This window comes from Abramis brama, assembly GCF_963993115.1.
Source record: "Abramis brama genome assembly, chromosome: 5".
Classification (NCBI taxonomy): Eukaryota; Metazoa; Chordata; class Actinopteri; order Cypriniformes; family Leuciscidae; genus Abramis; species Abramis brama.
The window spans coordinates 31498510-31514382 of record NC_139967.1 but is presented as its reverse complement, the minus strand read 5'-3'; the positions used below and the strand labels follow the sequence as shown (position 1 = coordinate 31514382).

Below are 15873 nucleotides of genomic sequence, written 5' to 3'. Positions count from 1 at the left end.
AAAAAAACATTTGTTTATTAAAAAAACAAATTGGCAGTTTTATAATGTTACAAAGGATTTCTATAAATATATTTCTATCAAACTAATTGCTTTTCTATTAATCTATTTACAAAGAATAAAAAAATCAGTTTTTTTATAAAAATATGAAACAATAAAAACTATTTTAACATTAAAAATTGAACAGTAAATCAGCATAGAATGATTTCTGTAATGATGCTGAAAATTCAGCATTACATTTTAAAATATATTAAAAGGAAAATAGTTATTTATTTTCAATTGTAATAATATTTCACAATATCGCTGCAACAACACTTTATTTTAAGGTGACGTAGTTACACGTTACTACTTGTACTTACCACAGAAATAACAGTAAATTATGCATAATTACAACTAACCATAAACCAAACCCTAAACGTAACTCTATAGTAAGTGCAAGTAGTTCATTAATATTACTTATTTGAGTAAGTACATTGTAACTACGTCACCTTAAAACAAAGTGTAGCCATTACTGTTTTTACTGTATTCTTGGTCAAATAAATACAGCCTTAGTGAGCATAAGACTTGAGACTTCTTAATTATTCTTAATGATCTTAATTATTTCAAACTTTTAACCTGTAGTGTATATTTGTTGTAGTAAATTTTTTATCTCAAATTTAAAGCATGATGAGTTTAATTATTAATATTGATTTGTTTTTAATTCTTTTTTTATTTATTTAATCTGTGGTTTGGCGTTTGATTGTATTAGCAGGGTGAGTAAATATGTGAACTACTGGCCTGACTGAACCAGTAGATTGTTTAATATCAATGAAAGTGTTATCACATGCGTGTAGTCAGAGCGACTGCTGTATCTATCTCTATTTTCTCCTCTGTATCACTCTTTACTCTCTCAGATCCAGATATTTATTTACCCAGCAAAATGAGCTGTTTTGCTGTTACGCGTGTACTGTAAACTGTAATTTAGATTTTCATTTATTTTCTCTGTCGGAGGACGTATCCCCGAGTGGAGTTATTTCCGTCCATCGCGGCTAGTCGTTTGTCACGCCGCCCGCCGCTACCTGTGTAATTTCATCGGCCCGTGCGTTCAAATTGACTTAAGGGAGATCTCCCTCGCTCTTCCATCTAAATGTCATAAAACACACACACACACACTCTCTCACTCTCACACTGATGTCTGCAGGCAAAGTCACTTTTCGCACAGCGCCAGGAAAAGATGGACAGGGACGGTGAGTTTGTGTGTGCGGGAGACAGTAAGGTGGCTTATTGCATTTGTGAAGAGGCGCGTTCTGGGGGCGTACCGCGACGGGTTAGACGGAAAGAATGCACGCCGTCCTGTGCCGACCATTTATCTTAATAAGTAATGACCCTGCTTTGCTGTGACATCATCATAATAGCATTTACAGGAAGAGAGATTCCAGAGTTTGTCGCGCGTGTGTCAGTACGACAGACGGAATGTGGCTGTCACTTTGCAATATTTGTATTGCTGAAGGGGTGCGGATGCGCTGTCTGATTCTTCATGTGACGGCTCGTGTTTGTGATTTCCTCTGTGATAAACAAGGCCACCTGAGGCCATGTGCCGAATGCGCTCTGATCCGAGATCAGTCTGTTCTTTTAGCCTGTGAGATGTGCTATTCTGATGGGAATTGGTAACGTGCTCACAGACAGATTTCATTGCTCCCTGATCTGTCCTGTGAAGCTTAATTAAAGATTTGAATGTAGAAATAAGATTGTAAAATAAAGCAGGTTGATTCTGAGTTGCTCATACGGTACATTTGATGTGGGCTGTAGTAGACCATTGTCTTCATTAGCACATTTCCAGTGAAAACGCAGAAGTTCTCAAAGAAAGATGACTCAGCCGGGTCAAATGAGTACTGCAGCGGTTTTTCAAGACAGACCAGATATAATCAATCATTTTGGAAATCAAATAAAAAGAGAGAGAAAACACAGACAGTCCACTGAGGACAAGGCTACTACCTGTTTGCTTCAATAGAAGGCTAATAAGATTTTTTTTTTCAGTAAGGATGCATTACATTGATCAAAAGTGACAGTACAGACTTGTTTACTACGTAATTATATAAATAAAATAAATGCTTTTCTTTTGAACTTTCTATTCATCAAAGAATCTTGAAAATATGTATCACTGTCACATAAATAGCCAGCAGCACAACTGTTAACGACTTTATTCTCGAAATTTAATGAGTTTATTCTCAAGATTGTATTTCGACTTTTTTCTCAAAATTTTACGAGTTTTTTTCTCGAAACACAACGACTTTATTCTCGATATTTAATGAGTTTATTCTCAAGATTGTATTTCGACTTTTTTCTCAAAATTGAACGAGTTTTTTTCTCGAAACACAACGACTTTATTCTCGAAATTTAATGAGTTTATTCTCAAGATTGTATTTCGACTTTTTTCTCAAAATTTAACGAGTTTTTTTCTCGAAACACAACGACTTTATTCTCGATATTTAATGAGTTTATTCTCAAGATTGTATTTCGACTTTTTTCTCGAAATTTAACGAGTTTAATCTCGCATTATAATGACTTTAATCTCGAGATGGTTTTATTTTTTTATTATTGCTTGGCCCTAATCCTCTTCCGTATATATGTATTTTGTGATATAATGACCCCACACTTTTAAACAATGCATTTTTTTTTTTTTTTTATTAAATAATTGTTCTAAATTTAAATATATGACAGAACAAACTTTTTTTATTTTTTTTTATTTGCAATGTTATATTTCATATTATTTGGAAAAAGAGACAAAATGTACACGTCTACTAATTTAAATATTTTTAAGACCTCATAAACGCAGTAACTGCTGATCCAGCTGCTGCATCATGTGTGTAGGAGTTTAGCTGGTCACACACCACTGACTATGTGCTAGTATGTAAGGGAAAGACTGTGCATTATGCACATCTGCGCGCGTGTGACAGACTATGGGCGTCCATAGAAGGCCGCAGTGGCAGCGCTGGGAAACAGGGCCGGAGTCTGACAGCTGGGCTACGGAGAGAGTGAACACGTAAGAACTTGTGTGTGTGTGTGTGTGTGTGTGTGTGTTTGAGAAAGAAAGCAAGCTTGCTTAATGACAGCTTATTCCTTCATGAGTTTAACTCCTGACAGCCGACAGCTCTGCCTGTTGCATCATGGTAGCAGAATCATTACCTTGTGACCTGTCAAAAGCTGGAGAGTTACAGCGGAAGAGAGAAAGAAAAAAAGCTGGAGGAACGAGAGACTGCGAGATATGGAATTAATTTGTTTCGCAGGGTCAGAAATTGAGTACCGTAAAAGTTTGGGTGAGATGTGAGCCCTAAAAAAGGTGATTGGAATTACAAAGCCTGTTTAGAACCATTGGCCTGAACTAGCTCACTGTTTATGCAAGTACGATTACATGACATATGTATTTTGTGCGGCACTATTTTCATATAGCTGATTTAACCTCTTATGACCGACCCCCCCTCTGATCTCGTCTCGGCCAGCCTCTCTCTGACAGAGCCGGATTGATTGCTCACTCAGAGCATCTTGTTTAAGCCTGCAGTTACTCTGACATTGACCCAGCCAAAATGTAGCCGAGGCTAACGTGAGGACGTGACTGGAAAGGTGAGAGGATTTTTCTCTCTCGGCTTCTCTGATGCAGGAAGCTTGCGATCTTTTTCCCTCTAGTGGCTCTCAGGAAGCATGGGTGAAAACGAGCTCTTGACAGAGGCAATAAATATACTGCAACTCTTCCTACACCTCTCCCTCCCTCCTAGTATGTTCACTCACTCGTTCCATGCTTTATTCAGGTTTCCTCATCCCTGTTATCTCATCCAATCTTATTTTAGTTATCTGTAATATACAGTTGCAGGATTTTTTTCCCCCATCCCTTCTCTTTTTCTGTATGTGTTCTGAAAGTAATGCTTGCATACTGCATATATTGTCAAAACCCTTTTTTTTTTCTATTATGTAAATCAATGTACAATATTTAAGCTTTGTGTCAAGAACCCCATCTAGGTTTATTCTGTGAAAATGACCAGCTGACTGTATGTATTTTCTTTTTTGTAGCAAGTTACTATTTAGCAAATAGTAATTTACTATTTTTACAAAAAAGTAAAAATAAAAAAACAAAAAAATAAAACATTTAAGTACATGATCAAGGTGAAATTACTTCACTATATGGGAATAAATAGAATTTTTTTTTTTTTTTGAGAGAGAGAGAGAAGTCTCTTATGCTCACCAAGGCTACATTTATTTGCTAAAAAATACAGTAAAAACAGTAATATTGTGATTTAAGTGTTTTCTATTTTTCAATATTTTAAAAGGTAATTTATTCCTCTGATGGCAAAGCTGAATTATCAGCAGTCAGTGCAGTCTTCAGTGTCACATGATCCTTCAGAAATCCTTCTAATATGCTGATTTGCTGTTAAAAAAAAGAAAATCATTGTTAAAACAGTGGTGCTGGTTGTCAGTTGTCAGGATTATTTGATTAATAGAAAGTGCAAAAGAACAACTTTGAAAAATATATTGTAACATTATACAGAGTCTTTACTGTCTCTTCTGATTAATTTTAATTAATCCTTGCTGAATAAAAGTTCAATTATTTTTACTGACCCCAAACTTCCAGAGAGCTGTTAACAGGTTCAAATTGGTGGACTTGGAAGTTGGAGTGCATTGCAATATGGGATACAGTATTCCTTCTGCTCATTTGATCAAATGTAGCAGGTCATCCGTGCATAAAGAAAATGTGCATAATTTGTGCAGTATGCATACTCCAAAAAAAAAAAAAAAAATGCATTTAGTATGAGTGATATGTTATTCTGAACATTGCCCCTCTCATCCTCTTCTCACAACTCTATTATTTCCCAATGTATTTTTCTTTCACCTGTTCTTTCCCTATCCGTGTTTTCTCTGCTCCAATCTCTGGCCTGCGTGTTTGTTTTTTCGCTGTTTCTTTGACCTGCACCCCTTCTGTAAACTCTACCCTCTTTCCTCCCTGACCCAAATCGACCCCCATATAGCTCTTTTCTCTCATATCCCAAACCTCTCATCGCTGATGACAGTCGGTTCCCTGCTTAAAAAAAGAGAAAACGTCAGAAAAGGGAATAAAAAAAGGGCAACAGCATTTCATTAAGAATAAAGTCTTTAATAAAAAATAAGATCCGTACCCCCCCCCCCCCCCCCCCCCAACCCCCCCCAACCCCCCTCCCTGTTCTTGTTAGTCAGTTAGAAGCGACTCTGGAGACTTGCTAGAAAGAAAGAGGGGGTGTGGTGTTTTCAAAAGTGTGTCAAAAGCCTAGGGGTTTGTATCTGCCCAGAATTTCAATGGGAGGCTGAAAGGGGGCCGGGAAGCGGGCAAACTCAAACACTGGAATCTTGTTTAATTTCTGTCATGTTGCTCTTTTTTTCACCAGATTGATGTCTTTTTCAAAATCGGCTCACTATCTCTCCCTCTCTCCCTCCGTCATTTGCAGATGCGGTGTGATACTGTGTGCCATCTCTGTCCTCTCTGCCTTAAATCCCTTAAGTTTCCTGCTTCTTTTTCCCCCCTTCTCTTCTTACTGACTGGGGACCTGTGTTTTTTTTCTACTTCTCCATTTATGATTATCAGTCGATCCATAACTCGCTTGCTAAGGGCTAGCCTTTAGCATCAGAGATGCTGCGCTTCCTGTATACGGGGGGGAACTGGTGCCCCACTGTTACGTTAACTAGATATAGAGCCGTGCATCGGGAGACCGAGGGTAACCGCGGCCCAGCACTGGGGTAATGTGTTCTCCGTCTTGCTGGAAGGTTCAGCATTTCCTGCAGTTAAAATCAATGAACTTGACACCTTCAAAGGGCCATGTGAGGGAGCGACTTGCTCCAGGGTTAAAACTCTTTTAAATAGCCCCCTGCGGGATTCACCGCTGTCAATAAAATGCAATAATTACCACACCCCGGCCTGGGAAGAGTGCAGGCGGGCTGGGCTAAATTAAAAATTGATCAGAAAGAGGAGAAAACATTATTTTTGTGGCCCTTTTCCCCAGTTTTTATCGTGCAGAGTCTCATCAGCAAACTGGCTGTAGTTTCTTCTGCTTCCTGTTTTACGATTTCCACCACTCTCTCGCTCTCCGACGAACGATTTACCATGTCGTTAGATGTTAAAAGATTTATTTGGCATTTACTTGTCCTGATGGTGAGGTGTGTTGCAGACGAGGCTGGGTTTATGAGTTGGCGTTCCTCTATGCAGACGTGAGCATTGAGAGCACCCTCAGCATTTATTGATTGCCGCCTAATTTTGTCTGACTATCCCCACCTCTGTACCTTCATCTGACAGTCAGAATAGGTATCAGTTGCTCATCCGTATATGTATCTGTCATCTTATTTTCACACAGACACATCTTACCTAAGAGCAAGATGTTTTTCATTACACACACATACATACACATATTCAAATGTCACTTGCTCATCATATCCCACCAGAGATTGTTCTGATGCCGTCTAGACCATCAGACAAGCTACTCACATGCGCAAAGATTTATGGGCCATCACTTGTGGTGGGATGATGTCATAGAAAGGGGGTGGGGGTACTAATAAAGTGCTATGTAATTATTGCATTGTTTTTTTTGTTTTTTTTGTTTTTTTTTTGTTCACAGGGACCACAGTGTTCTGTAGTACCATGGAGTAAATACTTTTAAATGGACATTATATTAAATATTTACAATTAAGATGAAATCTTATATGCGTGGTGTTGCGCGGGTTTATATTGCATGCACTAGATCTATTTCTATTAGGGATTAAATATAATTAAATAAATAAATAATTACATACATACATACATATACATATATATACATACATATATATATATATATATAGTATAGTATAGTATCACTGTGACATATTTATTGAATTTAATTCCGAAATTTATTCTCATCATGGAAGAGGTGTGTTCAAGTTATTGTATGTTTATTGTATTAAAGGTCCAGACCAGGCATTGACCCATATGCCAAAGTCGCATAATAGTACTATCTGACACCATTGTACTGCTACACTTTATTTATTTATGTATTGTACAGGAGAAAAACCTTAAATAGACTAAAGCAAGAATCCATTATGAAACATTATTGGCGATCGTTCACTCATTAGCAGAGTGTTGATGATCTGATTCTGCTGCTAAATGAACTAATGATACGGTGGCAGAGGCAGCCGGCGAGGTGTGTGTAGTAGGTCGTTCTGCGCTGCGGGCAGTGTGTGAGTGTCCCAATGGGATGGCCTTGTTTAGATTCTCTCATACAACGCCTGTGGCAGTATATGAGGTAGGTCTTCGCTCACTCTCTCCCTGGGACGACTTTCTGAGGCTGAATGTAGTATTTGTGTGAGTGTGACATAAGGGAAGAGAAAAAGATAGCGGTATAAAATATAACCCTGTTCTATTAATAGAGTCCCTTTTACTGTCCGGTATATCAATCTTTAAAAACATACTCGAGCAGGAATCCGACCAGCACGAAAGCTGCCCGTACGAAGTTATTGATTAGAATTTCTCCTTGTGTTCTTGGCAGTCTTAAGGGCTCTTCTGTTTTCCTGGATTTGTAAAATTTTTCATGCCGTCCTCTCCACTGCACTTTGTCGAGGTCAGGGTAACCGACTTGCCAAAGTTTTCGGAGGAAATTGAGTTCATGGAGGAAGCAGAAATGAAGCCATGCGGCTATCCGTGGAGGACTGCTCAGGAGGTCAAAGTTCAGCCTAGCTGCAAAAAAAAAAAAAAAAGAAAAGAAAGGGGAAAAAAAAAGAAACATGCCAGAGTTGCTCTCCGGGCAAATTGGCTCGTTTTGCGAGAGCTTGATCGATGGGGAGGAACCGTTGGCGCAAATAGGGGTTAACTGGGTCTTGGCCATATTCTGTGGTTCAATGAAAGAGAAGAACAAATATATGTATTTTTTTTTTTTTTTTTTTTTTTACCTCACATTACTGGAAGATGAAAATAAATATGGGAGAGGGATGGCTGTTCTCAAGGACCTTTGGCTAACATTCAGATGTCCAGAGACCTTCACTTCCATAAGGGTAGTGCATGATAATGAAGATGGACCGCATGGCCCCGTTCCAAGTGTTTTGAATAGCCGCCACTCTTTTATGAGCACGGCTCTTTAGACCGAATGGTTCAGAAGATATCGGTGTTTCAACAGCTGCTCCGATCCAAAAAGCTTAAATCTGCAGTATGAATGATTTGAAGACCTTTTGCATAGAGATATAAACAAAGATCTTGTTTGTATTATTGCTGCATATGATTAATGGTAATCACTTTTGTGATTTGTTTTGTTAGAAATACCTTTTCTATTCCATTTTAAGGACAATTCTAGGTACAGTAGGACATAAATCATATACTGAATTACAATGGTGGATTGCAACAGAATCAAAAATCCAACAGATTTGACAAATTTTAGAAAGAAAAGGACTACATATGTTTATATTATTATTATTTAGTTAATACTTTTATTTAGCAAGGGTGCATTAAATTGATCAAAAGTGACAAAAGTAAAAAAATAAAAATAAATTGATTACAAAAAAATACTGTTTTATTAACTTTCTATTCATCAAATATTCCTGAAAAAGAAATATAATGGTTTCCACAAATATGTTAAGCAGCACAAATGTTTTGATAATAATAAGAAATGTTCCTTTGAGCAAATAAGTATATTAGAATAATTTCTGAAGGATCATGTGACACTGAAGACTGGAGTGATTATGCTGAAACAGGAATAAATTGTTTTACAATATTAAAATATAAAACTTATTTTAAATCGCAGCCTTTTATCGAATAAATGCAGCCTGGGTAAGCAAACTTTTGAGTAGTAGTGTATATTAGATTTTCCCCATATAATTATTTTTTTCCCATAGAAATGGATTCATATAGTGATTTTTCCATTGGCCTCCTTGTTGACTTTATCTATAGGTAAGCCATTCCCAAGTTTCTGAAGTCTAAGCGAGTCAAAACACTGTTGTGCATGATAAACATTACTCTTTTTGATGGTTTGATAGCCCCGCCCCCAAACTCAACCCATTGGCTGGGACAGAAGTAGTCTCACCCTCAGACGTCACGAACCGCTGGCTAAACGTCTGATGCATATGGCATACTTAACTGGAAACACGTCAGTATTTTTGAAATCGTCATCTGATTGGTTGAATTCTACAAGATTTCCAGGAGACGTGTGTGTCACATTCTTTAATGGTCCACCTGGAAACAAAGATGCCGTGATGTCAAACCCCCTCATGGAAGAAGAAAGCCGTCGTGTTTACAACTGTGACAATGAGCGCTTATCAGAATCAACTTAAAGGTGTTCTAAGCGATGTTGGGTGACATCACTTTTGTTGACATTCGAAGTATTGTCAAACAAAGCGGAGGCTAGCTCGACCCTCCCTCCTCCTCATCCCGTCCCCTCCCCTTCCCTTCCGTGCTTCCTGAAACGGGCTTTTCCGATGTAAATTCGGGACTTTGCTTGTAAAATCGGGAATTTGATGTAAATTCAGGAAGCGTTCCTTCTCCTTTTCCCTCTTCTTTGCTATTTGTTCATCGGAATGACGTCTCTTTGGTCGTGTGTCGGCCATATCAAAATTCAAGAGAATATAATGCTAACATTAGTCGTTGTTAGGACATCTCTCCTCTAGCTAACTTCCCCCTTCATGCTTCTCTCTCCTCCACTCCCCACACCCCCCTTCATGTGCACGTGCACTAACCCCCCAACCCCCACCCCCAAATCATTCTTGTTGGTTATTGGCTGGAACACTGTTTGTTATGTTTCGTGGTCCAGGTTGGCCCAGTTTGTTTTTGTTGCTGTTTGTGGAGCCTGGGCTGTCTACAGAGAGTGTTTTTTTTACAGTGTGTTTAGGGGACAGGCAGCTAGCGTATAGTGAGGAGATGTTTGCTGTATGTGACAAAAAAATGTTTCAGCCTAAAAAAACACGCGACATTGCTTAGAGCACCTTTAACGCTGGATTTTCGTAAAGTTCACGGCATAGACACTTTAAAACGATTTACACACAGGGCTGTTATTGTAGTGACATCTACGTTAGGTTTTCACGCCCCTAAACATGACGCTTGACAATACGAACTGTGATTGGTTGCTTTATATGATAATCAGACGGCCTCTGGGCGGTCCTTGGCCAATGAAAGCTGCTATGGAGTCCAGACCTTCTGCCGTCAGTCTGCAGGTCTGGCTACGCGAGACTAGGAGAGACCTAACATGACAGGTTGCTCTAACAATCAGTGTTGCTGTGTCAGGCTGCTCAGCCTCCTCAAATGAGCAGAGCAATGTGTTGCAAGCTCCATTGTGTTTAGACTTTTCAGTCAACCTACTATTATAATTGACTGAGAATATTAAGCATAAAACTATTCAGACATCGAAAGGATTATCTTGAAATGTTATTTATCTAGTCATTGATATTGTATATAGCTGTGTCTCCATCAAATGGAGCTAAATAGTGTGAGAATAATATATCCAAAGGTTAAATCTAGTGGCTGCACCACTGACCTTCTTTTCTGCTAACACACACCTGTCAGACAGCCGCTTGGAGAAGGAGAGGCTTTTGTCAGGAAATATTCAGCTCTATTACCACCACCTGTGAATGAGCTCCTTAAACCTGGGAAAAGGCAAGATTCTGAAACAAATCTGTGTGTGTGTGTGCACGTGAGAGCGCCCATGTGTGTGTGCAGACCTGTCACTCGCTCTCTTGGCTGAAAGTCAGAGTGGGAGCCGTGGCGTCGTTGGGTGAAAGCGTGGGGGAGACATCAGCATTCGGGCGATGTCACCAAGCCCCTGTGCACCGGGAGCAGCCAGACGCTCCGACAGGCGTACCTGCTTCCCCTCCGAGACATGTGCGCACACACACACACACACACACACACACACACACACACACACACACACACACACACACACACACACACACACACACACACACACACACACACACACACTCCAAGTGTCCTTGAGAGTCACTGACAACCTCTCCATAAGCATAAAGAAGCCAAACTCTGTCATTGCCAGGATCAGTCCCTTGGTGGAAGTCTGTGTGTTTGAAGGGCTTTTTTTTTTGCCTGGCTATGGACAGTCAAAGAAAAGGGTATTAAACCTGCCTGAAAGTGTCTAATTGACTTTCGAAGGAGTCCCCGAGCTTTGAGGTGTCAACATTGACTGACTCGGGGAAGTCCCACTCGAACAGGGCGAGTCTCGTTCACTTGACAGTCACTGGCACTTCTGGACAGTTCTCTTAGCGGCGTCTTCCTGGCACTCCCTAGGGTTAAAGAGTTGAGATTACTGTGGACAGACACATGGCTGGTCTCAATGTGTCACTTCCTCAAGCAGCTGTTCATACTTTCTTTTCACTCTTATGCCAACACAAGGTCAACAGTGAATATTGGATAGACAGGAGGTACCTTGTGAATTGATGGTCACTCGCTTCCTCATATTTAATCCGTAGTTTAAAGCTTTTTAGGATGATTATTTGGGCATTGATTTAGCTTTTGTGTATGGGCCTGTTTACACTTGGTCACTTCATGCGTTTTTACTGATTTGATAGCTATCGGATTTGTTAAAAGTGTTCCATTTACACTTGGCCACATAATTGTGTCTCCGCAAAACGAAGATAAATCCGATCATCAATTCCTGGACTATTTGCAAGTTCACTTCAACGAAAGCAACACATATCTGTATTATTAACTTTAATATGTTAAGCCTAAGTGTTTTAAAATTGATGAAATGAGCATGCTAATAGTCTAACAAAAACAATCCAGGTTTTAACTAGTTATACTTAGATTTTTTTTTAAATTTTAATCTTGTGTACATACAGTATTTTTTAATTTTTGGATATTAAAATAAAAAACAACATACCTTTCAGGTCATCGACAACACCACTGACGAATAGACGTTGAGCAATAAGCATGTCCCAACTAGGTTCATCACCTGTTGGGGTCCAACTTTTCCGTTGTGATCTGTGCTATTTAAAGCGTGTTTCTGTATTTGGTTGCGTTGTGAGTATTTGTAGCACTTTTCTGTATTTGGTTGCGTTGTGAGTATTCGTATCTAAATTTGTAGCGTCAAAGGTATTTGGTTGTGGTTTGAGTATTTGTAGCATGTTTGGTTGCGTTGTGAGTATTTGCAGCATGTGTTGTCAAACTAATGACGGTGTTTTCTTAATTTGTTGGTGTTTTTTTTCTATGTGCATGTGTTTTCAGTTGCAGCATATTGAGCTCTCTTGTCCACCGTAGTTATGGTTGTTTAGGCTATTTATTTGTTGAATATCTGTTATTTACTCAACTGAACTGTACCTTAGCATCCATATATTGCAAAGAAATGATTCAGATCAGTGTTGTGTGGACATGAACCCAAACCAAGCTAATTAAAAAGGTATTTCTAAAAACTGGTTGTTGTTCAGATGGTCCACTGACTATTCTCACACACACACACACACACACACACACACACACACACACACACACACACACACACACACACACACATACACGTATATAAAAACACACCCAACTCCATGCATATAAGATTTCAAAGTATTAAATTATTAATGAAAAAATCTTTAAGAGACATCTTTCCCTTTGCAGTATAGCTCTGTAACTAGATTTAGACTAACGTGAGGCCATGTGTCAGTGCACATACACTTTAGATACTCTGTGGCTGATAAGCGGACCCCCAGGGGAGTAAATGTGCTCAGTTCAAGTGTGTGTGTGTGTGTGTGTGTGTGTGTGTGTGTCTCTTTAGACACATTTCCTCCAGTGCAAGGCCCAAAGCCACCTCCTGTCAACTGTATACACACACACAAGTTCTCACTCCGCCCAGGGAATAGCTGTGTGTGTGTGTGTGTGTCAGCAACAGCACCCTGGGCCTGGATTTCTGCAGGATCAACAGGGCTAATTATAGTGATGCACTGACACCTTTCTTGTGCCTTTTCAATCACCTCCCACTGCCAGGTGCCTCACTGCCTCAAGCTCCCCCTTCGCCTGTTTGTGTGTGTGGTTTATGTGTGAGAGCTCATGAGTGTTTGCTCAAAAGTTTGTGTGTGTGTGAACAGGAGTTAGTGGTGATGGTGGTCGTGGGTGTGGTTTTTTTATGTCTGACTGGCAAAGAGTTGGTGAGAAGTTTGCAAAGGTGTATGCTTGAGAAGTTATGAGATGTCTGAAAATGCTTGAAAGATGTTAGTTGCTGTATTTAGAGAGCTGTATCCTATTTTCTGGGGCTTTGGATTTATGGATTTTTGTATATATATATATATATATATATATATATATATATGCTTAATAGTGATTATTTGTGTGCATGTTGTCTATTGAAGGTGGTTGATAAACTTTTGTAGGCTTTTGTAGGTCTCAGAATATAGGTGAGTAGCATTGTTTACACTGAAATTGTGGACAATTTACTTTAATTTATTGTGAAATATTATTACAATTTAAAATAATGGTTTTCTATTTTAATATACTTCACATGATCCTTCAGAAATCATTCTAATATGCTGATTTCTGAAGGATCATGTGACACTGAAGACTGGAGTAATGGCTGATGAAAATTCAGCTTTGCATCACAGAAATAAATTATATTTTAAAGTATATTAAATTAGAAAACAATTATTTTAAATTGTATTAATATTTCACAATATTACTGTTTTTTCTGTATGTTTGATCAAATAAATGCAGCCTTGATGAGCATAAGAGGCTTCTTTTAAAAACATTAAAAATATATATATTTATGTGTTAACATTTGCAAATTTTTTTTTTCGTGTAAAGCGTTAAAAATATCTAACACAATTAATGCAGCATTCTGTTTTTTTTTGTGTGTGTGCAAATATTTAAAATATAAGCTGCTGTCTTTGTTGTTCATACATTAATTTGGAGATTAAATGGGAAATTATTACAATATAAAAATATATTACAAACTTTAAAGTTAGTTGTGATTAATCGCGATTAATTACAGGTAAATGTGCGATTGGTTAGTTAATTTAGAAGTGGTAAGGCGTTTTGTTGGTTGATATTGTTATTTTAGTCAAGCAGCTTAAAGATATTTTGACAGAATTGTCATTTTTGGGTGAACTATCTCTTTAAGCAGGGCAGAGCCTCTAATGGGAAACACTGATGTTATTTACTATATCACTCAACTCATGTCACTTTTGTCTCATGTGGTGCCACCCCTGGGTCATCAGGTCTGCTTTGTGTAGGGACGCACAACACACACATAAACATGTCATCATTCTTTTCTTTGTGTTGACATACCCTGTGTGTCCTATAAGCTCGCGTAGCTCTATCTTATCCCCCACTGTTATTTAAACCTGACAACAGCACCAGAGTCTGTAGTCGTCCATGTCATCATCATAGTGCTATGTGTCATTACCCATGCATATGCTGACAGTGTATCCCTTATCCCTCTCAGGACTCTGGTGAGCTCTGCTGACTTGTTTGCGCTTATGTCAAGTTTTTTGGTTACAAGGCGCACCGTACGCTGTCATGTGCTGTCACCCTCTTCCTCCCAAGGTAGTCAGTCATTGGAACGGCAACCCCTCAATCCCACGTTTGGAAATCAACACAGACATGTCATCAGCTGAGCCAGTGAAGGGGAGAAGAGCTTCCTGAGGCTGAGAAGATCCTATCGCACTGTTTTGCTGTCGCGAGAAAGCTACACTGGTGGTCCTTGAAGTGCAACAACCCTGTCTCTCTCAAAAGCACAGGAAGAAGGAGAGATGTAACTTCCAAACCCCCTATGCCACCATAACTGGAGTCTGTTATCAGTATGCATGTGTGTAGCTGTGCGTCTTTGTGTGTGTGCTTATGTTTTGTTGGGTGGCAGGGGGCTGTGGGGACCAGCGCCGGCTATGCCTCTTTATCGAGGGTCATTGTGGTGGAGGACGAGTGGCCGTGATAACGTCTGGCCTTGCTTTTGATGTTATTGAGCTGCTCCAGCACAGAACTAGTGATAACTTACAAGTCTGATAAACATTCAACGTCCCTGTAAGCCTCCTGTGTGCGTGGAGGGCCAGAGAAGTGATCCTGTACTTTGTTTGTCCTTCACTGGCAGTTATTCAAGTTGAAACCCCTTGTCCAGTATCCCTTTTAACTGACTTGTTTAAACTGAAGCTGAGTAGTCACAAAGTCATGTTCTACAACGTGTACAGACAAATTGCCCCCGCGGCTTTTTCTGCACGCTGACCTTGCTCTCCCTTCACACCCTTGGAGCCCAGATACAGTTTTGTTCTATTGGGGGGCTGTTTTGTGTTTGTTTTTCAGCTTTACCGGCTTCCAGAGTCAAGAGGATAGTTTTCAGTATATCTCAACCCTTATTTTCTCCACGTATTGTGCACATTTGCATCGCCCTTTTAAGTGTTTGTGTTTGCTTCTGTGAATGTCCTTGCAGTTTTCTCACAGGACTTTGCAACACCTTTTCAACTGCCCTCATCTCACTAGACATGGATTTAGCCATACAACTTGCTTTGCTCTCTGTGTAAACATGGAAAGACAAGATCCCAACATGCATTTGCCAAGGTTATGCATCAAATTCACTCTTCAAACCTGTGCGAACTGTTTATCTGAAGTGGGTCAATGACTCCTTGGAAGTGCTCAGTGGATTAATATTTACACCATGTCTTGCACTTCCCTATCCACGTTGTGTCATTTTATGAGCAAAGGTCCTGTGTTTCATGCCGTGGACTGGAGTTAAAACGGCTAAGCTACTGCTGAAATGCTATTTTCCTATGGTTCTAAGTAAGAAGAGGGCTGTGATCCCAGGCCATGTATGTTTCCAATAGCAAATTTACCTGTTTGGCTGTAGCAATTAAGTTGAACTGACAGACTGATGTTCCCTCATATGCAAGGCTAGAAGTGGCTGCCCATGTTTCTGAGCCATGCACTTAGTTTTACTGAGACAG

The 15873-nt window shown here is 39.4% G+C and overlaps 1 protein-coding gene across 2 annotated transcripts in view; it reads left to right on the top strand.

Annotated features, from left to right (window-relative positions):
• Positions 1 to 15873, top strand: part of arb2a (ARB2 cotranscriptional regulator A) — a 186533-nt gene that overhangs the window by 26530 nt on the left and 144130 nt on the right. The gene's annotated exons all lie outside the window — the stretch shown is intronic.